Source organism: Puma concolor, chromosome D2 (assembly GCF_028749965.1).
Source record: "Puma concolor isolate L17-30 chromosome D2, mPumCon1.1.hap2, whole genome shotgun sequence".
Classification (NCBI taxonomy): Eukaryota; Metazoa; Chordata; class Mammalia; order Carnivora; family Felidae; genus Puma; species Puma concolor.
In genome coordinates, this window is record NC_141677.1 from 76,674,793 (window position 1) to 76,699,502 (window position 24,710).

General features: G+C 50.8%; 1 protein-coding gene and 1 long non-coding RNA gene across 3 annotated transcripts in view; both read left to right on the forward strand.

The window, feature by feature from the left end:
* Positions 1-24,710, forward strand: part of GRK5 (G protein-coupled receptor kinase 5) — a 217,941-nt gene that overhangs the window by 49,856 nt on the left and 143,375 nt on the right. The gene's annotated exons all lie outside the window — the stretch shown is intronic.
* On the forward strand, positions 6,433-12,881 carry LOC147576199 (uncharacterized). Its single transcript, XR_015241882.1, has 2 exons — positions 6,433-8,327; positions 8,575-12,881. It is a non-coding gene; the product is annotated as an uncharacterized LOC147576199 (long non-coding RNA).

The following is a 24,710-nucleotide window of genomic DNA, read 5'->3' on the forward strand; positions in this document are numbered from 1 at the left end:
ATGTTTTCCTTCTGGACGTTGTGGTGGTGGTCTGTTCGTCAAAAATTGTTCAGAACGTTCTGCATGTCTGCCTGTACGGCGTGTACAGCTGAATAGGACAGTAGCTAAAGGAATTGGTACTGAATGGGATGGACCTGGGTTTGCACCCCGCTCCTGCTCTGACCAGCTGAGTCATCTTGGACATGCCGCTTCTCTTCTTTGAGCGTTTCTCATCGGTGAAATTGAGCGTGCAAAATCCCTGTTTCATAGGGGAGCCATAAGTGTTAGCTGTGCCCATGTTCGTAAGGTGCTTAGGTGGGCCTGGCACAGAGCCAGCCCACGGTGGGGCAGGGGGGTGCCCTGACCCATGAGCTGTACCTGAAAAGACCAGCATTCCGCATCCTTAGAAAGAGCATTGGAAATACAACACAATCTTGAAGAAACGGTGGGAGCGGTGGGAGCAGGGAGCAGAGGAGATGATCTACCTTTAAACTTCTCAAGGCCTGACCCTATCGGGTGATCTGTGTCATTCGTGGTCCAGCTCATAGCACAGAGTGGCAGGAGGCAAGACCCTTCCGCAGGGACTTGAGCTGCCTTGGTAAGAGTGGATTGTTGTTCTAAGAGAGCTTCAAGCAGGAACTAGATGGCCCCAGAGTGGGGTTAGGGATACGGCAGTCAGTCTTGGTAGCCTTCAAAGTCCTTTCCAGTCTGGTCACTCTGGGCTTCTTGTACAGAACCAGAGAGAATACTCCTCTTCCATACCACACGCATGCCAACCTGTGCACTTTGGAATATGAGTGCAACTAAACTGGGGGTCATTTTCACCAGTTTTAAAGGCCTGAGTTGGAGAGGAAATTACATGGGGTCTTGGGTAGACTTAATGTGGATTTCTGGAAGGAGGCCTTCCTGCTCCACCCTAAGCTCAAAGAAAGTGATTTGGAGATGCACCTACTGGCACCTGTTCTGAGGCCAGTAGTATCAGGTGCCATGGCAAACACTGTGGTATGAAGAAGACTTTGATGTGGTCCCTTCCAGATGGAGCTTCATTGTGGGATTCTATTGCCTGCCTTGGTTTGACAGGTTGTAAATAGCAGGAGTAGGTGACCTCAAGAGCATGCAGACTCCACATGACCATGTAGAAAAGATTTTAAGTAAATTCAGCCACAAGCAATTCATGTGGCCCTCAGCGGATGTGGGAAGCGGAGTACCAGCCTCCACGCTCCACCTTCAGGCTTCCTCAAGCCCACCCAACGTGCCCAAGGTGCTGGCACCTTAGACCACAGGTGCAGGTGGGCCACTGCTCTCTGATCCACAGGTGGGACAGGACTTAGTTCCCTAGGTTTTGTCCCTGTTGGCCACTTACTTTTTGACTCTAGTTTTGGGGTTTATTTGATGGTGGGAAAGTGGCTGGGCCATGTGCTCAGTTTTGTTTTGTTTTGTTTGTTTTTAAGACTTCACTTTTTTTAAGAATAGTTTTAGGTTTGCAATCAAATTGAGAGGAAGCAATGTAGAGTTCCCATCTGTCCCCTGCCCCAAGTGTGTGTGGCCGCCTCCATTAACAACACCCCCCACCAGAGTAGTGCATTTGTTAGCAGTTGATGAACCTACATGGACACGTCATAATTGTACAAAATCCGTAGTTTACATTAGGGTTCAGTCTGGGTGTTGTGTATCGCATGGGTCTGAACAAATGCATAATGACACATCTCTGTCACTATAGCATCATACACGGTATTTTCACTGCCCTAAAGATCCTCTGTGCTCTGCCAATTCATCCCTCCCTCCCCCCAACCCTTGGCAACCACTAATCTTTTCACTGTCTCCATCGTTTTGATTTTTCTGGAATGTCATATAATTGGAATCACAAAATGCATAGCCTTTTTCACACTGGCATCTTTCACTTAGCAAATTTGCTTTTAGGTTTCCTCCGTGTCTTTTCATGGCTTGATAGCTCATTTCTTTTTGGTGCTAACATTTCATTTTCCGGATGTGCCACAGTTTCTTTATCCGTGCATCTACTGAAGGACATCTTGGTTGCCTCCAAGTTTGGCAATTATGAATAAAGTTTCTATAAACACCTGCATGCAGGTTTTTGTACGGACATTAAGTTTTCAACTTCTTTGAGCAAACACCAAAGAGTCTGATTGCTGGAATGTAGGTAAGGAAGAGTAGGCTTCATCTTTTTTAATGTTTATTTATTTATTTTTGAGAGAGATAGAGAACGAGCAGGGAAGGGGCAGAGGGAGAGAAAGAGAGGGAGACAGAGTCCCAAGCAGGCTCCACGCTGTCAACACAGAGCCCTTTGTGGGGCTCGAACTCACAGACCATGAGATCATGACCTGCCTTGAAAGAGTCAGATGCTTAACCGACTGAGCCCCCCAGGTGCCCTTGAGAGTATGTTTAGTTTTATAAGAAATTACTGGTCTTCCCAGGTGGCTGCCATTTTGCATCCCCACCAGCAATGAGTGAGAGCTGCTTTTGCTTTATGGCCTTACCAGCATTTGGTGTTGTCATTGTTCCGGATTTTGGCCATTCCTTTAGGTGTGTAGCCGTACCTCACTGCTGTTTCAATTTACATCTCCCTGAGGATTTATGATATGAGGCATCTTTTCATACGTTTATCACCTGCATATCGTCTTTGATGATGTGTCTGTAAAGTTTTGGCCCATTTTCTAATCAAATTGTTTGTTTTCTTATTGTTGAGTTCTAAGAGTTTTTGTGTATTTTGGATAACAGTCCTTTATTAGTTGTATCTTTTGAAAATATTTTCTCCTAGTCTGTGGCTTGTCTTCTCATTCTCTTGACATTTCTTTTACAGAGCAGAAGTGTTCTTTCTTTCTTTCTTTCCTTCTTTCTTTTTTGAGAGAGAGAGAGGGCACAAGTAAAGGAGGGACAGAGAGAGAGAGCAAGAATCCCATGAGGGGCAGACAGTGAGAGAGGGAGGAAGGGGAGAGAGAGAGAGAGAGAGAGAGAGAGAGAGAGAGGCAGGGCTCACCCAAAGCAGGGCTCCTGGTTTTTTGTTTTGTTTTACCTGAAGTGGGGCTCAGGCTCAGTAGGAGCAGGGCTCGAGCTCACCCAGTGTGGGACTTGAACTCACAAACTGTGAGATCGTGACCTGAGCTGAAGTCAGATGCTTAACAGCTGAGCCACCCAGAAGTTTTTAATATTAACGAAGTCTAGCGTACCAATTCTTTCTTTCGTGGATCAGGCCTTTGGTGCTGTATTTCAAAAGCCATTGCCATATGCAAGGTCATCTAGATTTTCTCCTGTGTTATCTTCTAAAACATTTTTTTAAATGTTTGTTTATTTTTGAGAGAGAGACAGAGAGACAGAGTATGAGTAGGGGGAGGGCAGAGAGAGGGGGAGACGGAATCTGAAGCAGGCTCCAGGCTCTGAGCTGTCAGCACAGAACCTGATGTGGGGCTCAGGCCCACAATCTGGGAGATCCTGACCTGACTGATGTTGGCTGCTTAACCAGCTGAGCCACCCAGGCCACCCCCGTGTTATCTTCTCATACCTATGGGTTTTCAGTGGTGTTGCCATCATCTCTGGTTGAGATTTCTGGGTAGCCTTCCCTCAATCTTTTTCTTTAGCTAGTTTGAGCTGGGTGTATATCGTTTGCGAGAGAGCCCTGAGGTGCTTGGTTTGAGGTGGAGCTCGGTTTGCCATTGACATCTGATCGGGAACTGGTTCCAGCCCAGCCATGCTTCTGAGGAACGGGTCCCAGGCACTGGCTGGCATCCAAATTGTAGCACTGACCCAGGAGGCCAGCGGTTTCCCTTGGGCCACAGGAACACAAACCACATTTATCTTGGAGATATCTGACCCTGACAAGGCTGGGAGATATGAGCCAGCAAGTGATACACATTCCGGGGTGGGCCGCACATCAAGGGAAAAGCACACACATGGAGAGATAGTCCAGGCGGAACGTTGGTTTCCTGGCTTCATTAGGCTCTTACTTCCCTCAGAAGGTGATCAGCGCATTGACTCTGCCTGTCACCCTGGCACTGACAGTGGTGCCTGGGTCATCAGAAACCTGAGAGACTCGGGACAGGTCTCTTTACATGGCTGTTCTCTGGTGGCTCTGTTTCCTTCAGTGATGCCATCTTACCTCTTAAAAGCACAGGCTGGGCGTGTCTTCTCTAAAGTGTTGCCTGTTCAAGGAACTTGCAGTTTTAGGTTTCTCTGTGCCCTTAGCTGGCAGGCTCCTGCGTCCTTTAAAAGAGCTGGCCCCCTCTGGGTGGGCTGTGAGGCCCGGTCTGCAGCGCCCAGAATACTGACAGAGGAGTCAGCATCGAAGGGTTCTCACCTCGGACCCCAGCTCTTGCTAGGTGCCCTTGGGCAAATGTCCTGGCTTCACCACAGGCTTCACCTCAGGCTTCACCTGAGCCACACCACAAAGTTGCTGCAGAAATGCAAAGACCCTTTTCGTGGGAAATTTCTTGGAGAGAGCGATGTTGCAAAGCAGATTTGAATTATAGTTTGACCACACGCCAGCTTCCTAAGGCTGTTAGTTGCCTCCCCTGTAAGATGGGCTAACGCTGGTCCCTACCTCACTGGGTTTGGGGCAGATGAAACGAGATGGACACTGGAGCACAGTTACTGGCACTTTGGTAAGACTCAGCAGACAGTGGCCTGTTGTGGGTGTGACCGTCGCCCTGTGGAGAGCCAGGTTCCTGATTGTCACTGAGGGTACGGCCCAGATAAGCACCCAGAGCCACGTTTTAAGGGCACACAGCTGACCAGCATCTTTGGTCTCTCTTTTCCAAGCAGTGGTCTGGACTGGTTGTGGTCATAGGACCTGCAGCTGACCTGGGACAAACGGATCACGGCAACCTGGGAGAGGTTCCTTTGCACTGGGCTGGATTGTATCTGTGACCACTGATCATGTTACTACTTCCTGGAGACAGCGAGTCCTTTCAATTTCGTGTTTCATTTATTTAAACTTTCCTGTGAAGGAGATTTGATACAGAGGAAGAGCCCATGTGGCAAACCCTTCATTTCCTGTGATAAATGACGACCTTTGGAACTGGGGTCAAGTCTGAATTTTCCAAGGCAGGATTCTTTTTTTCTGCCGTGGTTTTAAAGTCACAACATGGTGTGCTTTTGGCTGCTGTTCCTTCTGGCTGCTGATCCCAGTGAGATGCCAAGAAATTAAATGGGTGCTGTTGGAAGGCATTCAGAAATTACTCATTGGACTAAAAATGCAGCATCTGTTGGGGGACAGGGCTGAGCATGTGTAAAAATGGGTCTGATGCACTTAGCATCAACATCAAAGAGGAAAGAAGGGCCGCTGGCCTATTGCTGGGCAATATTTAAGAAGCAGACGGGGATCAGGTTGTATACACAGCTGTCCCGGCATCGAAGTTGGTGGAGAATGCCCCTGGCTGGGGTTGGAAGGAAGTCTTGCTGTCCTTCCTCATTCTTCTGCTAGATTAACATTTCAAACACATTTAGCTCCAGAGATGGGATATGCTGGGCTTTTGCTGGAAAGGTATACAGTTGAGATCCTGGTGTATACCAGGATGAGTTTTTAGAGTGGAATCAGAGTGTGGTTTTGGTTTTCTGGAAGTTGCTTTGACATTTTAGAAACACAGCTAGTGGAGCATGGTAGGAGACTCCAGTGGGGTATGAGATGAGCTCCAGACTGTGAAAGTGAAAGCAAGGAGGGATGGGGGGGGGGGGAGAGGAGAAGTTCTCCTTTTACATATGAGAAAACCAAGGCCCAGAGAGGGTAAGTGAAAGGTCTAACAGCATCCAGCTAATTAGAGCCAGTTTGAGACCTGAACCCAAGACTTAACATGTAATCTTGGGACTCTCCCATGAAGGCCTATAACTTGTTGCAGTTCACAAGATTTTTTACAATGATCGATTATTATGCTATTTGTCACTTCTGTATCAATTTTTATTGACAAATTAAGTTTATACCATATGATGTGGTCTTTTTTTTTTTTTTTCAACGTTTATTTATTTTTGGGACAGAGAGAGACAGAGCATGAACGGGGGAGGGGCAGAGAGAGAGGGAGACACAGAATCGGAAACAGGCTCCAGGCTCTGAGCCATCAGCCCAGAGCCCGACGCGGGGCTCGAACTCACGGACCGTGAGATCGTGACCTGGCTGAAGTCGGACGCTTAACCGACTGCGCCACCCAGGCGCCCCTAATGTGGCCTTTTTTTAAAGGGACATAATCATATTACAGAAAATTTTTTTTAAAGATTTATTTATTTTGAGAGAGAGAGAGCGCATACACGTGTGAGCAGGGCAGAGGCAGAGAGAGGGAATCTCAACCAGGCTTTGTGCTATCAGCACAGAGCCCAATGTGGGGCTGTGAGATCATGACCCGAGCCGAGATCAAGAATCAGATGCCTTAAGAGACTCTTAAAAACTGAGAACAAACTGAGGGTTGATGGGGGGAGGGAGGGAGAGGAGGGTGGGTGATGGGTATTGAGGAGGGCACCCATTGGGATGAGCACTGGGTGTTGTATGGAAACCAATTTGACAATAAATTTCATATATTGAAAAAAAAAAAAAAGAATCAGATGCTTGACCAACTGAGCCACCCAGGTGCCCCTACCTAAAATTTTCTATAAAGAGCGAAGTCCACCCACCATTAGTGTTTTGGCACATTTCTTTTCTGCCTTCATTTGTGCCTGAGCAAGTGAATGAGAAGAGAAAGGGAAAAAAAGGCCCACAAAGTAAATGCACAAGCAGATGTAACTATAATATTGTTAGACCTATCATTTAGCATGACCTTGAAGTTTATTAGAAATTGAGTTGGAGTCTCCTGATGGCCATATTTCCTGCCTTCTCCTGTGACTTGGGAAAATTTCTGTTCCTTGGCCAAACCTGGATTATATGATCCAGTTTTAGCCTCATCTGGTGAACAAAATTCTAACCTAAATGTCCTCAAGTGAAGAATTAGGTGGTGATGGGTCCAGAAGGTGGCTTGGTTTGAATCCTCTTGCTGGACACTGTCCATGGGTTACTGACATCTGGATCAGCTTAACCAGACCCATGAGTGAGCCTACCAGACCACCGTGCCACAGTGTAGAGAAGTGACAGTGGAAGGTGGCAGCCTGGGTTCCTCACGGCTGGTTCTCATTGCTGTGCTCCAGGGTGTTGGGGAAAGCCTCAGCGCACCCCCTTTGCTCTCCTTTGTAACACCCCCACCATGACTGACTTCCTCTCTCCAGAATGGCATTCAGGAATTTGTATTCTTTTAAAACCACTTTACTGGGGAATAATTGACAGATGTTAAACCATACCTACTCATAATACAAAATTTGAGAAGTGTGGGCTCCCTCTCTGCCCCTCTCCTGCTCTCACTCTGTCTCTCTCTTTCAGTCTCAAAAATAAATGAACATTAAAAAAAAAAAAAAAAAAGGTGGGACCTGGGTGGCCAACTTCAGCTCAGGTCATGATCTCTCAGTTCCTGAGTTTGAGCCCCACATTGGGCTCTGTGCTGACAGCTCAGAGCCAGGAGCCTGCTTCGGATTCTGTGTCTCCCTCTCTCTCTCTGCCCCTCCCCCACTTGCACTGTCTATCTCTCTCTCAAAAATAAATAAACATGAAAAAAATTAAAAAAAAACAATTTGAGAAGTATGGGGCAAATCCTTACACCTGTGAAGACACCACTACAGACAAGCGAGTGAACATATCCATCACCCCTAAAGGTTTCCAGATGCCCCCCATAATCCCTCCCTTGTACCCCTTATTGCCCTGCTTTCTGACACTATGGAAGAGTTGATGTTTTCTAGCTATTTCTATCAATGGAATCATATAGTAAGTGCCTTTGTTTTTGCCTGGCTTCTTTCACTCAGCATTTGAGATTCATCCGACTTGTTGCGTTTATCAATAGTTCACTCCTTTTCATCACTGAGTAGTATTCCACCATTTGGATAGACCAGAGTTGGCTTATCCACTCACCTGTTAGGACATTTGAGTTGTTTCTAGTTTTTTTGTTATTATAAATCAACCTTCTGGGAACATTGTACATGTCTTTCTGTGGACATATATATTTCCTTTTCTCTTGGGTCAATACCCGAGATGGCATGGCTGGATCATATGGTAGGTATAGGTTTAGCTTTTCTAGAAATTGGCAAACAGTTTTCTCAAGCAATTATACCACTGTACAAGGAATCTTCTTTTTGTTTATTTTTTATTTATTTTATTTTACTTGAGAGAGAGTGAGGGAGAGGGTCAGAAGGAGAGAGAGAGAGAGGGAGAGAGAATCCTAAGCAGGCCCCATGCTCAGTGCAGAACCCAACATGGGGCTCCATCCCACGACCCTGGGATCATGATCTATGCCGAAATCAAGAGTTGGGCGATCAACTGACTGAGCCACCCAGTTGCCCTGGAATCTGCTTTTTATTTATTTATTTTTTTTAATTTTTTTTTTCAACGTTTATTTATTTTTGGGACAGAGAGAGACAGAGCATGAACGGGGGAGGGGCAGAGAGAGAGGGAGACACAGAATCAGAAACAGGCTCCAGGCTCTGAGCCATCAGCCCAGAGCCCGACGCGGGGCTCGAACTCACGGAGCGCGAGATCGTGACCTGGCTGAAGTCGGACGCTTAACTGACTGCGCCACCCAGGCGCCCCTGGAATCTGCTTTTTAAATAAGCTTTCCCAGTGATTCCCCTAGAGCCTTTTCCTTTCTGAGATCATCCATCTAATGGCCCTGTGGTTGGCCCTGAGTGACAGGTCTTGTGAGCACGTCTCTTCCACCTGTTCTCTCAGACACAGCTTGGCTTTGGCACCTCCCCGCAGGCTGCCCCCTCTGCATGGGGGAGCTGGAGAAGCAGAAAGGGCCTCTCAGACTCTCTCTGTCCATACATGCCTTCAACACACCCAGACGACAGCAGGTGCATTGACTTTCTGTAGGGTTGACAAGCTGTGTGGCAAGGAACTGCCTTATCCTTGGCCACAGTGTCTCACACAGAGGCCTTAAGCGAGAGGACAACTTCTGTGGTCTCCTTGTGAAGGCTTGGATTCCTCGGGGGTCATTTCTCGGCTGGCTTCTGGATTGACGAGAGCCCCTGAAGGGACAGTCTGTAATCTGATCTGCCCTGAGAGGTGAGTCCTCTTGGAGAGCTCCTCTTTTCTTTCCCCTCCCTGCCTCCTCCCAGTGCTTCTAGCCATCACCCAGCCATACCCTGAGCTAGGTGCTCATCACAGAAGGAGGAACAGGTAGCTTTGTCCCTCGTAGGGCTCAGCATCCTGGGAGGAAGGACAGGACGGCTAGATTTTCTGATGAAAGGAGGCCCAGAAGGGGGCAGGCCTGGTGCTCCCAGTGGGGGTGTCCGTGGAACGGTTAAGCCAGACTTGACTGCAGTGGCGAGGGCCAAGGCTGCTCATCCCCGTCCGCGCACACCCTTCACGGCATGCCACGACTCCCGAGACGTGACCAGTGGCAGCCCCCTGGCATTCTGTGGCGAAGGCCGGCCCGGGCCCCGCAGGGTGAGGATCGTGTGCCAGGCCATGGCCAGCGGTGACACGCATGCCAGTTGCTGCTTGGTGTTTCGCGGCACCATTTTCTGGGGGCCGACGAAATGGAAGGAAGACATGCCATCACTTCATTCCTTTTGTGGCGGAATAATAGTCCGTGCTGTGGATGTAGCACGCTTTGTTTTCCCCTCCCCGCATTGACAGGCCCTTGGCTCGTCGCCGCCTTTTCGCTCTTATGAAGGATGCCCCTGCTATGAACTTGGGTGCACTAGTACCCGAGTCCCTGTCTTTAATTCTTTGGGGGTGTACGCTTACGAGTGGAATTGCTGGGTGATAGGGAGCTTCTGTGTTTCGTTTTTTGAGGATCTGCTAAGCCGTTTTCCTCTCGGAATGCTGCCGGAGGCACCGAGTTCCCATCACCTGCAGGATGAAGCCTCAGTGCCTGCCTCTTGCATTCAGGACTCTTCTGATTCTGGCTCCACACCAGGATCTACTCCCACCGGATGGATTTGCCACCGCGTGGCCTGGGTCCTTCCTCTCACCTGAGACACCACTTCCCCTCCCTCCTGGACCCAGTGTGCATGCTAACTTCACTGCCTCCTTTGGGAAAAATTGTCCCTCCCTGCTGCTCCCAAGGCGGTCTGGGATCCGTGATCCCGACTGACTGGCTAACGTGACTTAGTAATCTCCGCCCTGAGGTTACTCTCTGCCCCTCACCTCTTGCTGTCTCGCTCCCGTTAGGGTTCCAGCGCATGGAAAGCAAGCTCGGACTGTTCCCTGCGGCCATGCCCGTGCCTGGCGTCCCCAGTCAGTGACTGCCGGCCCTTGTGCAAGCCGCTGCTCTGCTGTCAGCCTCCCTCACGTGGCGTCCCTGTCACACGGAGGAATCTGGCTGGCCCCGGCATGAGCGCGCTGAGCTGAGCCTTCATGCTGGCAGGCCGCCCTGGGTTCCCAGGGTGGTGACTGGCTGCCTCCCCCTCCTGGGCCCCTGCCCATCTGGAAGCATGCCCTCGAGCACTGCCATCCCCAAGCCAGGCCATCAGGTCACCCGATCCCCTGCTGCGGTGGCTGGGAAGCCGGCTGAATGCTCCCACTAGGAACAAGTCACAGAGAAGCAGCCTTTCGGGGGGCCGCTTCCCCTTAGGGGCTGACTTGTGGCACTGAGAGCAGCCTGAGTGGCCTCTCGCCCCAGCCAGGAGCCCAGTGTCTTCTTGCAAAAGCCCGTCCAGCTTCTCACACCGCAGACTCTTCCTCGGAAGGACGCGTCCATGCCTCCAGCTTAGACGAGCGCGAGGGCTTCCTGCACGTCCGCTCAGCTCGCACTCCCGGCTGCCTGTCCGCGCCAGTCTTCCCAGGGTTCAGATCCGAGCTGCACCCTCCAAGCCCCAGGCTGCTGATTCGCTCACTGGCAGCCCCTCCCCCACCAGTCGGATCCTGGGGGTCCTGGGCCATCTGAACGCGCCCCCCTCTCCCTCTCGCTGTCCTGTTTCCCGTGCGTGGTGTGCCAGGCCTGGAGCCTGCTCCCAGCTCTTCACCAGGCCTTCCTCCCCGGGAGGCGTATTCTGACCCTGGCTCTGTTGTCCCCGCAGCCTCCCCCACTTCCCTTCACAGCCCTGCTCACCAGACTGTCTTTAATGGTCTGTTCTCCTTCTCTGTCTCCCTCGCCGACCTCACCACAAATTGTCCCGCTATGTCCCCAAGTCCTAGGCCAGGGCCTGGGCATGATGGGGCTGGAGAAACCTGTGCCAAGTGTGGATGAACTAAGAGGTGGATGGACCGACGGGTGAATGAATGGAGGAACAGACAGATTTATGGGTGGATGAGTTGTCGGGCAGTTGAACTCATGGGCGGATGTACTGACAGACAACAGGCAGACAGCGGATGGGCTGAGGCCCTTTGTGGGTGCAGGTTTCCCCCGGGAGTGTGAAGGGTGTGGCCAACCTGTGACAGTTTCCTGCTCTCACATTCAGCAGCTGGGCATTGAGCTGTCAGCATTGACCCAGGGTTGGTGAAGGCCCCGAGGCTTTGAGGAGGCTTTTAGAAGCATTAGAGCTGCTATCTCTTGAGCAAACAAGATGGTCTAATCTTAAAGGCAAGTTCTTGCAGGCAGGTCTTCAGCGGGGCTAGGAGGAGCCAGCATTCATTCCAGTGGAGCTGCTCTGCTGAACCAGGCTGTTCCTCTTCTTGGCCTGGAGGGTCACAGATGTCCACTGGCGATGGTCCCTCTACTGGAGGGGGCACATCTGGGGGCCTCTTGAGGTTGCCGAGAGGCCTGGCCTGCATCTGATTTTTTGTTTTGTTCTGAGGCTCCCACTTTAGTAAAAAAATTAATTCCATAGGAAGGTTATAAACATTATGGGATTTAAAACTATTTACCTTTATTAAGATGGTGCTTTTTAAACAAAGACTGCATAGGAGTTGTAGTCACAGGGTAATGACAAAATTTATAAGAACTACTGATTTATCGCATGCTCCGGGCAGGCCAGAGCTGTGACGACAGAGTCCCCTAGCCCTGTGGCTGAGCATAGTCACATTTGGAGATGATATAAAATACTTGACCTTGAGGCTTCCACGAAAGTGAGGCCAAGGCCCCCCTCCAACCCTCATCTCCTGTTTTCCTCTCCTACCCCCACCCCCTCAAGTCCTCCCAGGCTAAGAAATGAGGATATAGGAGTGGCGCCTGGGAGAAGGGGCAGGTCACACACATTCCCAGGGCTGGGGGTTGCCAGGTTTCAGGAATCCCGTCCCTGGTTTCCCTGGCCAATCAGCATGGGGCTGGGGTTGCAAATGCAATCGCCCAGAACCGCTGTTCTGAGCTCTGATGCCAGCCTTCTGGGAATAGTGCCTGTTCTGTCGGGCCCTGATTGTGCTGATGGTCTCGGAGTCCTCACGCATCAGTCCCAGCCGGACATCCCACCTCTCCCTCTGCAGATGGGACCATGAGCCCCCCTCCCTGCAACGTGGCTCGCTCAAGGTCACACGGTAACAAAGCTCAGGCAGGAACCTGCTTCTTCAAGGCCTGGGTTGGGGGTGCCCCTGGCAGGAGGATGTTTTGGGTTCATCTTTTCCGTCTCCAGGGCTTAGCACAGACTCTGACCTGTCAGTGGAGGATCAGGAAATCTTTGTTGAATGAGTAATAGCAGCCGGCATTTACTGAGTGCCAGAACCGCGGTAGCTGTGAATCTATGTGATTTCATTGAATCCTCCCCCAGCTCGGGGCAGCACCTTCCATCCCCTGGATGATGTGCAGCTGGAGTGCACGCAGGACCAGAAACCTGCCCAACCTCAAACTGTTAGTAAATGGAGCTGAGGTTTGGACCCAGATAGTGGATCGGAGCCACTGCCGAGACCAGCGCTGTCCGATAGAAAAATCGTGTGAGCCTCCTGTGAAATTTGAAAATTTCTAGTTGTCGCTTAAAAAAAAAAAAAACAAACCAAAAAAGTAAAAGAGAAACAGCTGGAACTACTTTAATGATGTATTTTGTTGAATCCAATACATGTAAAATATTATCATTTTAACATGTAGTCAATATAAAACCATGAATAAGATAGTTTAGATTCTTCCCCCCCCCCCCCCCCAAGCAAAGTGTTCCATATCCAGTGTGATTTTAACTTACGGCACATCCCGATTTGGACCGGCCACATTCTGGGTGCTCAGTGCCTACCTGTGTCTGGTGGCTTCTGTGTTGGGCAGTGCAGCTCTGGGCCACTCTGCTACTGGGAGTTGCCATTTGGAGCTGAGGGCAGCGTGAGTGTGTGGTAAAGGCAGGGGTAACAGATCGGATGGCGGACCCGAGCGTGTGTGTGGGGTTCCTGAAAGCACTCGCTGGGTCTCTCTCCCCGAGTGTGAGTGCTGGGTGAAAGCTCCCTCCTTAGCAAAGGAGTGTCTCCTGGGGGGCTGCCCCTGAAAAAAATCAAGCATCCTGCTCACTTTCTGGGAGAGCCTGGGCAGGGCTTTGGAGAACGCAGACATCCCGAGCTTCCGGCCTCTGAGTCTGCTAGTCTGCGTGGGGATCTGGCTCTGAGTGGTTGTTGCTTTTGGCCAAAGGTGGTTGCAAAACTCCTGGAGCACAGAACAGGTACGGTGTGTTCTTCAAAAAAGGTTATGAGGTTTCAGACACAACAGAGGTTCAGAGTGTAAAAATAGAGGATGTCTCAGGGCCGATGTCAGAAGTGAAGTCATCAGACCCATACATACATCATGGGGTCAACTTCGGCTGACGCATTTAGGGCACCTTGGGCTCAGAAGCGGCCTGTGGCAGGGGGGGACTAGAAATTACAGACCCAGGAGGGGAGGTGGAGGGGTGGGCAGTAAGGAACCAGTGTCTTCTCAAATGGGTCTCAAATGAAAGGGGTCAGGGCTGTCACTTAAAACAGTTTCTAGATTGGTCCTAAGGTGCAGTGGGAAGAGGGTGGATGGTGACAGAAATCCTCCCGCCCCAGACTTCCCCTAGGTTGATTCCTGCCTTGGGGGCAGAGATGGGAGGAATCTGTGGCCAGTCTCTGCCCCCACAAGGTTTCTGAAAAGGTGAGTTGGGGTTGGAATAGCTAAGGCCGGCCAGGGGCAGCGCTCATTAGAAGGACTTGATTTATGTTGCTGGAAATGTTTTATACTGAAGACCATCCACTGGCCAAACAAGCGTTTGGTTGAAAGATCCAGCAGGGAAGATGGATGCTGGGCCAAGAAGCCCTGGTGGGCCGCCGAACAGTCGAGCCACCGTGGCTTGTGGGGGCCGTGGCACAGTTCTTAAAGTCCGCCACGTGTAGTGATAGGGTGGTGGCTAGGAAACCGAGTGGGGACCAGCAAAATGTTTTAGCATTAAAAAAGGCCTGACAAGGTCGGTTGATAACAGCCACATTCTTCGAGGCAGGAGTGGAGGAGCAGGGAGCTGCTACGGGGGCTGGGGCTGGGCCACATGAAGTCCACGTATCGTCCCCGTGGCTGGGTTCATGTCCCCACTGCTTGGCTTCCTGGTAGAAAACCCTAGGGCAAATCTGAGTCTCAGCTTCCCCGTTTGCAAAATGGGGCTAATAACCCCTGCCTTCCTTGAAAGTTCAAATTAGAGGGGTGCCTGATTGTCTCAGTTGGTTCAGCATCCGACTCTTGGTTTCAGCTCAGGTCATGATCTCTCGGCTCATGAGTTCGAGCCCTGAGTAATTAGATACCGTACATGTGGAAGGACTCTGTGGAGCAAAACGCCCCACAAATCTGGGGGTTATCATTTTTAGTAACACCAGTGTGGATGTTTTATTTTTATTCACTCCACTACTTTAAGTTATTCTGTTGTTGGTTTATCAGGACTTTTAAAACATTTAATTATGATAAATTTCAGACATACTCAGAAACGGAGAGGACGGAATACCGGACCCACTTCAGCGATTTTTAATATTTCATTAGGGAGCTTTTGAGCTCATTTAATAATAATCCCTTTCGTTAATTGAGTTCCCAAAGTGCTTCAAGTCCTTTGAACTAAAATCTCACTGGACTGAATTGCCAAAAAAGAAAGCTGCCCCCTCTTTTGGGGAAAACAGTGCTTTTGTATATTAGGTTGTGATTGGCTTTTCAGCAACGTCTAATTGTTTGGTGGACAGTGTGGCATCACACGCAGGGCCTGGACAACCCTGTGACCCCCTTGCCTTTCCTTAAACCACAAGGGCAAGGTCAGCTCTCTCAGGAGTCTGGGGGATTCTGTTGACTCTGCTTTTCAACTTGCTATAATTTGAAGGCAAAAGGTTGTTCTGGAGTCTAAATGATTATTTACAAGAGAAACTTGGGAGTGGCTGGCAGGAGTAATGAGGGAGTCTGTCGTCTCCATCAGCCCGCCACGCAGGCGCCCCCCCGGAAGTGGTCACTTTGGGGGATGGTCACTCACTCCCTTGCCCGGGTGCGAAGGTTCTGGTGGGAAAGGTTGGGAGGTGGGGAGGCGGGGGTGAAGGCTGACTGGGCCTGCCTCTGTCTGTTCTGGCTCAGAGCTCCTGTGTGTCATTTAGGCTTCTTAACTTGTGGTTCCTTTTCTCATCTATAAAATGGGGTTGATGATGGTACCTGGCCAATCTTACTGTGGGTGGCTATGAGGGTCAAATGTAAGCTCCAGGAGAGCACCATCTGTTTAGTTCACTGATCTGTCCTCTGTGCCTAGAACAGCACCTGGCACATATTAAGTGCTCAATAAATTTATGTCGAAGAATAGGAGGGTGGGGGGGGGAAGGAGGAAGGAGGGACGGAGGACAGAAGGGAGGGAGAAAAGAAAAGAGGGAGGGAGAGAGAGAGGAAAACTACATTTATCTGTCTATTCATCACACATCTTTCAGGAATAAAGAAATGTCATTAGAAGGCCCCTGAGGGGAAAAAAAAATGCCTGATCCTTCTGGGCTTGGAATGCCTCTCTACTTTTTCTTTCTGTAGAAATTATGTTCTTATTCCAGGTTTAGCTCCAGTGACGTTTCATCTTTTTTAAAGTTTTTTTAAATGTTTATTTACTTTTGAGAGAGAGACGGAGACAGAGCATGAGAGGGAGAGGGGCAGAGAGAGAGAGATACAGAATCCGAAGCAGGCTCCAGGCTCTGAGCTGTCAGCACAGAGCCCGATGCGGGGCTCAAACTCACAAACTGTGAGATCATGACCTAAGCCAAAGTCGGACCCTTAACCAACTGACCCACCCAGGCGCCCCAGACGTTTCATCTTTTAATTAGAATGTTTTGGATTTTCTCTGGCAAAATCCACGGCCCCCTGCCCTGTGGTCCCACCCCGTTGTTCACGCTTCTGGAAAGCCCGGATAAGAGGATGGTCATTGTTCTGCTTTGTCAGACGGCAGCAGCAAGCTGGTCATCAGATGTACATCTATGAGGTTGGCATGGTCATCTCCACATTACCATAGGGGACACTGAGATTCAGAAAGGTGAAGTGACTCTCCCGGGTGGACGCAGCTAGTAACACGGTTGGATTTAGATCCAAATTGAGCCTTGTCTAATTCCAAAGCCACGCTCAGAGCCCTATTCCCGCTGCTTCTGAGTGCATCCTAATCCTTTGCTTCTGGTTCTCCCTCTCTGGGTTTGGCCCTTCTCCTAGGTAGGAATGGAGCCAGTGCCTGTGTCCGCTGCTCCCAGGGTTAGTGCAGAGCTAGGGACACCGGAGGTGTGCAGTAATCAAGCGTGGGTGCATCTCTGTGGATGGTCAGTGTAACTCCACGTTATTATGGACAGCAGGGTGGGATCTTCCCCCCTCCTCACTCCGGCTGCCTGCAGGATCCCCCAGGAGTTCAAGAGCCCCCTGGGGCAGGGGCCTGGCTTACTCCAGCCCCTGTGCAACAGTGCTCAGCACATATCAGTTCCCCGTGGGACTGGCAGGTCCACCAGGGTTGTGGGCAGGGGGTTGGAGGAAAGAGTGGAGGGGCTCTGGACACCCAAATGTAAACTCTGTGCAGACAAGGGCCTTGTCTAGCCGTCTAGTTACAGGTGCAGTGCCTGTGGCAGGATCCAGCATGCAGTAGGGCTTAATAGATACAGACTGCAGGCATTGTACAGCCGGTGGGCCAGGCTGAGCGACTACCCAGTGTGACCCTGTCTCCTGCGTGGACAGCAGTTCTGCTGCCCCTCACGGGTGTCGCTGGTCCGGCTTTGCCTGGAGTGTGGCCTCATAACCTGGTGTGGTTGGATAAACATCCCCTAGGCCAGAGCCGGCCCCAGGGCCCTTGCTGCACCCGCTATTCCTTCCCGGTCATCCTCCATGCTCTTCTCACACACCCGCCTCTGCTTCTCAGTTCCTGAACACTCCTATCCCAAGTGGCCAGCAGGATGGTCCTCTGGAGAGGGGGACACAGTGTCCGAGCCACTAGTCCCCGGCCTTGGGCGTGCCCTGGAGCTTTCCTTTAAATGGTGTTCCGACCCCCAGCTGCATTTCAGGTCATATTCCCAGAGAGCCTGCAGATGAGGGCTCAGTCTGTTTATTTTCCGAGATTTCAGAAAACATGCCTCTTTTTTTTTTTTTTCCCCTCTGACCTTAAACAAAACTTTTCCCCCTCCGACACTTATTTGTATTTTTAACTCCATGAGAAAGTATGGTAAGGGAGCATATTTTCGTTTCAAAACTGTCATTTTAAAAGATTTTTTTTTCCACTAAAAAATAAGCTTTGGGGGATGGAGAGCGTAAGGTGGGGTTTTTTGGTGACGGTGGTCCTGTGGGAGCTACGTGGAGCTCTTTTGTGCCTAGAGCTCCTTGTACGTGGCTTCTGCTTGAGAGAGGGCTGTGCAAGGTGAGCCTGTGGCTGTTTTGGTCACTGTTGTGATCAAGGATTTTGGGGCCTCTCTCTCCTCTCCCCCCAGAAGAGCTGGGGCTGCACCAGCTGAGAGCTGTAAACAAGAATTTCCCTCCCGTGAAAGGAAGTGCTTAATGTCTCTGCTTTTGGGGGCTGGTGTCCTGGGCAGGGTACGGGCTTGTGACTCTCCTCCCACTATGGGGGTCAAGGATGGCAAACAACCCATGGGTGTGTTTGCAGTCCCTGAATTCTCTTCTGGCAGATGTGGGCTCAGAATTCCAGAGAGGGTCGAGGACTTGGCCATCGTCTCACAGCCACTCGGAAGATGATGAGTGGAGTTCTGAACGAGAGCGGCTTCCCTCTTCCTTGGTCTTTGTACCGTGGGCGCCCTACTCTCGAGTCTCCCTGTGACCCAGCAGTGGTTTGTTGATTGGCTTCCTGGAGGCATTTTGCTTCAAGCACAGACTGAGCTCTTTGGTCTGACTGGGATAGCCTAGGTGTGGTCCCCGTGTGTTCAGTTTGTACAATTGTGTTCTTTGTTCAACCACTATCGGGGTCAGGGAGGTCAAGCACATCTTTTCAGAGATGTTTCTAGAGTTTAAAACTTAGTTCAGTAATTACTTATTCATTGGGAGGCCGCTCTGCACTCAAGTAAAATAGAAAAGCGGGTCACTTCTCACAAGGAGTACTTGCTTAGCAGAGGAGGTTAAATTATGAGAGACCCCCAAATGCTGAACAGCTTCTGGAAGAATGCCTCCAGCCCCTTCTCTCCCCTCTGCTGCCACTCTGGTGGGTCAGTCTCATCCCTTCTCTCTCCTGGACCTTTGCAATGGCCCCTGACATGCTTCCTGGCCTTGCCGGCATCATGGTGGCTCTAACCTTGCATCGGACACGCTTCCCTTCCACAGCCTGCCTCCCACTTCTGCCCAGACTCCTCTGCCTTCCCAGGCACCCCGAGATCCAGCCATTCCCAAGGATCCCTCTCTGCTTGGACTGCTCTCCCGCCCTCTGCTTGGCGGACACCTTCTTGTCCTTCTGGGTCCTCCATTGTCCCCTTCTGTTCTTCTACAGCCTTCTGTTCACACAGGTCCTGTAGATCTCCTTGTTGGGCATAATCCTCTGTTCCCATGTCTGTCTTGTCGTCCACACTGGGCTCCTGTAAGGAGGGAGGGGGCTTTTATCCCTGTGTTCCTGGCAGCAAGCCCAGTGCAGTGCAAGTCTAAGATGGGCGTGTGTTTATTTAGTAAATGCACCCGGGATAGATGGGGAGGGTTGTAGCAAAACGAGAGGGACAGGAACGGGGGGGTCCCTGGCTGAAGTAGAGGGAGAAGCTTTGCCGAGGTGAAACTTGAGCTGGCCCTTGAGGGGTGAGTAGACATTCGCTTGGGTGGTTTGGGGTACAGGGTCTCAGGTAGTGGAAACAGTGTGACAGAGGCTGCTGGAGCCAGCTTTGGGCAGATAGAGACCAGGAGGCCCAGCTGCAGCGGTGAGCAACGCCAGAGGGTGATCTGATGGGGAGTTTTTCTCTGTAACCTTTAAGTTTCCTGCGGGTTGATGTCTTGCGCTTTCTGTAAGCTGACATGAGAGGCAAAGGAAGGTTCTTTCGGACTTCCCAGGTGTCACCAAATTCAGCAGGAAACTCAGGGAAGCCTGTGGCACCCTTTCAGCTACATGCCTGGCATCCTCGGAAAGACAGGTGTCTGACCACAGGCGCCTTTTGTGATCCCCCATTCACAAGGAGGTGGTGGCTGGGTGAGTGGGCATGACCTGAATGTGTTGGCCACCGAGGGTGTGACCACAGCTAACCGTGGGCGCTGGGGGATGCAGAGCTGTTGTGTGGAGCCAGGAAGGAACTGTCTTCGAGGACCTCCTCCTTGGCTTTCACAGTCGCCTGGTGCCTTCGCTTAGCCTTATCCGCTCATTGTTTCTGGGTTGTGCCCTGGGCCGGTAGCTATTCTGGGGGTCTTTCAGAGAATTCTAAAAAAATAAATAAACCCCAAACTTAGTTCTTACCCTCAGGGAATAAGTACTTTTGAAGTCAGGCACAAACTTAAGGATGCCATTTGCCAGGATGGGGTGGGACTCCCCAGACACTTTTGACTTCACGGTGCTGAGAGAACACTGCACAGACCCAAGTTCAAATCCCAGCTACCGCTTATAGAGCGCTTACTGTGTACCCGTGACCTCTTATTTGATCTTCGCAAGCGCAGTCCCCTGAGGTCTGTGTTCTTTGCTCAGTTGTTCGCTCGCTTGCTCGCCAAGATTATTGAGCTCCTATTGTGTACCAGGCATGACTGCAGGTGCTGAGTAAGGCAGACCGACTTTTCCCCCAGGAGTTTCCACCCCAGTGGGAGTTACCGAGGGTGGCAGAAAGCAGCATAGGGCTACAGTGTCATCCCCAGGAGCGGAGCAGATCCGACAGAGGCTGAGATGCTCATTATCTTTGGTGCCACATTAGACGGAATCCTGGTTTTAGCTTCATCTAATTCCATAGTTTCCAAACTTGTTTTTAAATGTCTTAGGAACCTGTTGTTCAAGTGAAATCCCCCACTTTAATGGTTTCTAAGGGGTGCCAGGGGCACCTTGTGGGGCCCTTGTGAAACAATTTGAAAGACCACAGTCTAGCCAAGCTCTCATTCTATCAGTGAGGGCTGCAGGAGAGACAGTGCCTCCAATTTCCTGATGCCATTGTGACAGTGCGCCTTCCAGGGTGCCCCCGTATCCCCTATTCAAGCAGCCCTTTCTCCTCCCAGTGCGCTTGTCTCCAGGGACCGTGCCCATTGCACATGCTCACTGGCCAGCACTTGGGATTTTTCTTCAAACTTTAAGTGTCATTCTCCCTAAAGAAAATGCTGAAATGCTGCTGAGGAGTAGATAAATATGCATGCCCTCTGAGCCTGGGCGCCTGAGCCACAAATGCCAATGAACAGCTGTGTTTTTAAAATCGAGAGGTGCGGGGCACCTGGGTGGCTCGGTCGGTTAAGTGTCTGACTTCGGCTCAGGTCATGATCTCGTGGTTTGTGAGTTCGAGCCCTGCGTCAGGTTCTGTGCTGACAGCTCGGAGCCTGGAGCCTGCTTCGGATTCTGTGTCTCCCTCTCTCTCTCTGCCCCTCCTCTCTCTGTCTCTCTCTCTCTCTCTCAAAAATAAATAAACATAAAGAAAAAATTTTTCTTTAATTGAGAGGTACACAGGATGTGGGCCTGGGAGGGAGGAGAAAACAAATATTCCTTTTTGTAGCCACACAACTGACATTTAAATATATATATATATATTTTTTTAATGTTTTATTTACTTATTTTTGAGAGGCAGGGAAGGGGCAGAGAGAGAGGGGACAGAGGATCTGAAGCAGGCTCTGTGCTGACAGCAGAGAGCCTGATGTGGGGCTCAAACTCACGAGCTGTGAGATGGTGACCCGAGCTAAAGTCAGACGCTTAACCGACTCAGTGACCCCGGTGCCCCGAACCACTGACATTTAATTGAAGACTAGTGTGTCACCTTCCAGAGGACTAGCCACAGGGTTCGACCCCCAATCTGGGGTCAGCACTGCCAGCAACGCTCCAACAAGAGGCAGGAGCCCGGGCCCAAGAAGAGTGAGCGGTATGTGTTTTGTGGGGATGGGGAGGGGAAGGGGCAGCCCAGTCTGGACAAAGATGTCAGTGTGCAGTTAGCGAAAGACGGAGGTTGCCCCCGCTGTCATCTATACGGTGGCTCAGCTTAGAAACTCATAGTCCCAGAAAGAGGACATGTTTCCCTTGCCTTCCTCCCAATCACAGGATGGAATAGGAAGGACATCAGGACATTGTCTCACCTGCTGTCTGCTTCTAGGAGATCAGTAGCACCTGTGTTCTAGAGCATTCTCCTTTATATCAATATATTGACCTAGGGGTTTACAAAAGATCATTTTTCTGGGTAAGCTTTTCATTGAGGTGTACTGTCCATGTAGAAAAGTACAGAAGCCAGGGCGCCTGGGTGGCTCAGTCGGTTAAACGTCTGACTTCGGCTCAGGTCATGAGCTCACAGTCTATGAGTCTGAGCCCCGCACCAGGCTCTGTGCTGACAGCTCAGAGCCTGGAGCCTCCTTTGGATTCTGTTTCCCCCATCTCTACCACTCCCCTGCTCCCACTCTGTCTCTCTCTCTCTTTCTCTCTCTCTCAAAAATAAACAAGCGTTAAAAAAAATTATTAAAAAAAAAAAAAAAAGAAAGAAAGCACAGAAGCCATGATGAACTGCTGGGTGGGTTTTCACAGGGCACACACGTCCTGGAACCAGAGCCCCCACCCTGGAGCCTTCTCCAGGCACCAGGTGGTTCTAACACCATGGGTTGGTTTTGCTCACCTTTGAACACTGGATGAGTAGAATCTTATCATGTTTGCCTTTTACATCTGGCTTCCTTTACTCACCCCCGTGTTTGGGATCCAGCCACATGGTTACATGTAGCTGCAGCGGGTTCGTTCTCCTGCGTAGAATCCCACTGTCTTCCACACACCGTTGATGTTCACAGCCGCCCGTAAGCAGCACAGGGTGGGGATTGTTGTTCCTGTCTTACGGAGAAGGAAGCCCACAGCTGGGAGAGGGAGGCAGCCTGCTGAGGTCACGCAGGTCATCAGAGGTGAGCTGGGGCTCCCCCAGAAATGTGTCCCCTTAGTCTCCATTCCCCAGACGCTGAGACAGTGCAGTGAGAACCTTTTCCTCCCATACCATGTAATATGTTCTGGAACTTTCCCCTCCAGTCCCCTCCGTGCTGCAATAGGAGTTAACTTTTATATATTCTTTTGTTTTGGAGAAATGGAGACTCTGTCCTTCACTCCTCTGGGAAATAATTCACATTCCCTGGAAGTCACCCTCGGCTGGCTGGCTGAGGGATGCCAGCCTCCTTGAACTCACCCTCCTTCCAACCCTATAATTATCCATGTTGCTCACCCCCAAGCCCTTCCTTAGTTAGCTGTGATTCCCAACCTGTGAACCCAGCTAGAAAACCTCCAGAGGGTTGGCTTTTCCTGGGAAGGCTGCCTCAGGTGGTCATGTTGGGATCCTTTTCCTCAGGCCTAGTGTTGAGGTGGGCACATAGGCAGAGGTGCCTACTTTGTCCTAAAAAATCACTAGGAGGCCCTGTCATTTTCTCCTGCTGTAAACCCCACTCCTGCACAGCCCTGGCACAGGCACAGAAGCCTGCTACTGGAACATTCTGTGCCCCAGCTGCTCCTTATTCTTTGTCTTGAAATGGGACGCCTCTTGTCCCACCCCACCACCGCCTCCCCAGTGCAGCAGCAAAGTGTGTTCATAACTCTAGATATTTATTTCTGGGCCCTAAAGGTCAAACGCCCTTTCATCTCCTGGAGAAGTCTGGAATTGTGTCACCCTGAGGAGCTGGGAGCGGATTGTTGGTTGAGCGATAGTCCAGATGGTAGTGGCTCGGGATGTGTCCTATCTGACAGCCTGCCAAGGAAGTGACTTGATCTTTCTGGGAGTGATTTGTCACCTTTGCCCTAGAAATCGCCAGTGGCGCTTTGGTCCTCCAAAAGCCCCTGGCTCTCCGTTTTGACCATGTTTCCTTACAATTGAATCCTGGGTTTTCTGAATTCCCATGCTGGTTTTGCTTTGCAGCTAAGCCTAAACAGCAAACATGTATGTAGCATGCACAGCATTTTTCTCCCTGCCTGTGCCAGTGGCAGACGTTGCTAATCGATTGTGGCACTCCTGTCCACTGAGCCTGACCCCTGTCTTAGGTCCTGGCACTCCAGGCAGCCACAGCCATCTGTTTGGAGCTCGTGGGCTTAGCGAAACCTTTTTGCCATTGTAGCTGCAAGTGGTACAAACAGAAATCCTGCTTTCTGCCCAGGAAACTTGACTTCCAATGAAAGTGACCAGAAATGAATGAAAGATACCTTTTTGAAGCAGTTGTTAGTTGCCTGGACTTTCTCTGGGTGGGAAGGCAGGGAGTGGGTGATGAGGCAGGTCTTGGCTACTGGGTAGTTTGAATTCAGGAGTACACCTTCCTTTAGGATGTCATTTACTGCCTCCAGAATCACACTTTGAAGGAGACTGGAAGATAGTAAAATAAATACCTGGGCTTAGTCCCAGCCTCCTGGGGTCTCATAACTGTGGATGGTTAGTGGAGTCCTCTGGTTACAAATGTGACTTGATACAAGCCCCCACTCTGGAACAGACTCACTTTCTGCTTCCTGAGTGAGACCCCACCTGGCGGAAGGGAGGCTCTTACTGGGGGTGGGGGCAGCCCAAGGGTAGCGGTCACTTTCCCGAGGCCAGGTTTGGTCTGGGCACTCCTTGCTCTGCATGTTTATTTCCAAGGCAGCACTCCAGGGCTCACTGGAGTGCTGACCACCTCCGTTCACAAGAGCTGGTTGTTCGTTTTCTCCAGAGGCGGCTTAGGCTGAGGGTGGGGTCGGGGGCCACGTGGAACCCCGGCGATTCCTCCTGTGGTCCCACCTTTGTTACTCCCTACCTCCCCCCCACCCAGTGCACTGTGTTATTACAGCTGGACTGGCTTGGTGTATCGGCTTCTGGCCAGCCTACCTATTGGTTTAAAACCAGACTTAATCAAAACGTAAATACTTCTTGGGGCCAGAAAGCAGGTCTTTCCAGGCGTTTGAGCAGAGGCAGCAGAGCTCAGGAGCCTGAGGAGAGGGTGGGGCCTGTCAGGCTCCTTGTACGCAGAGATCTGGGGTTCCCTGGGGCCTCTATCCAGGGCCTCTAGAGGAGCGCCTGTTGCCAGGGTGACCGACGCCCCACCTGCCCCACTGCTGCTTGTGGACGCTATCACTGGGGCAAAGGTTGTTCTGGTGCTGACAGTATCTGCTCCCTTCCTCCTTCCCTGACCCCCCTCGCCTTCCCCACCCCCTCAGGGTCAGTGACAGGAGGTAGCATTTCACAAGGGGGAGCTCAAGGCTCAGAGGGGCTCAGATGTGACCCTCTCAAGATTGCTCAGTGAGTAGAGGATGGTCACGTGCATTTATGGAGGGCTAACTTTTCACATGGTCTGGACTCTGAGGCTCAGCAGTGACCAAGG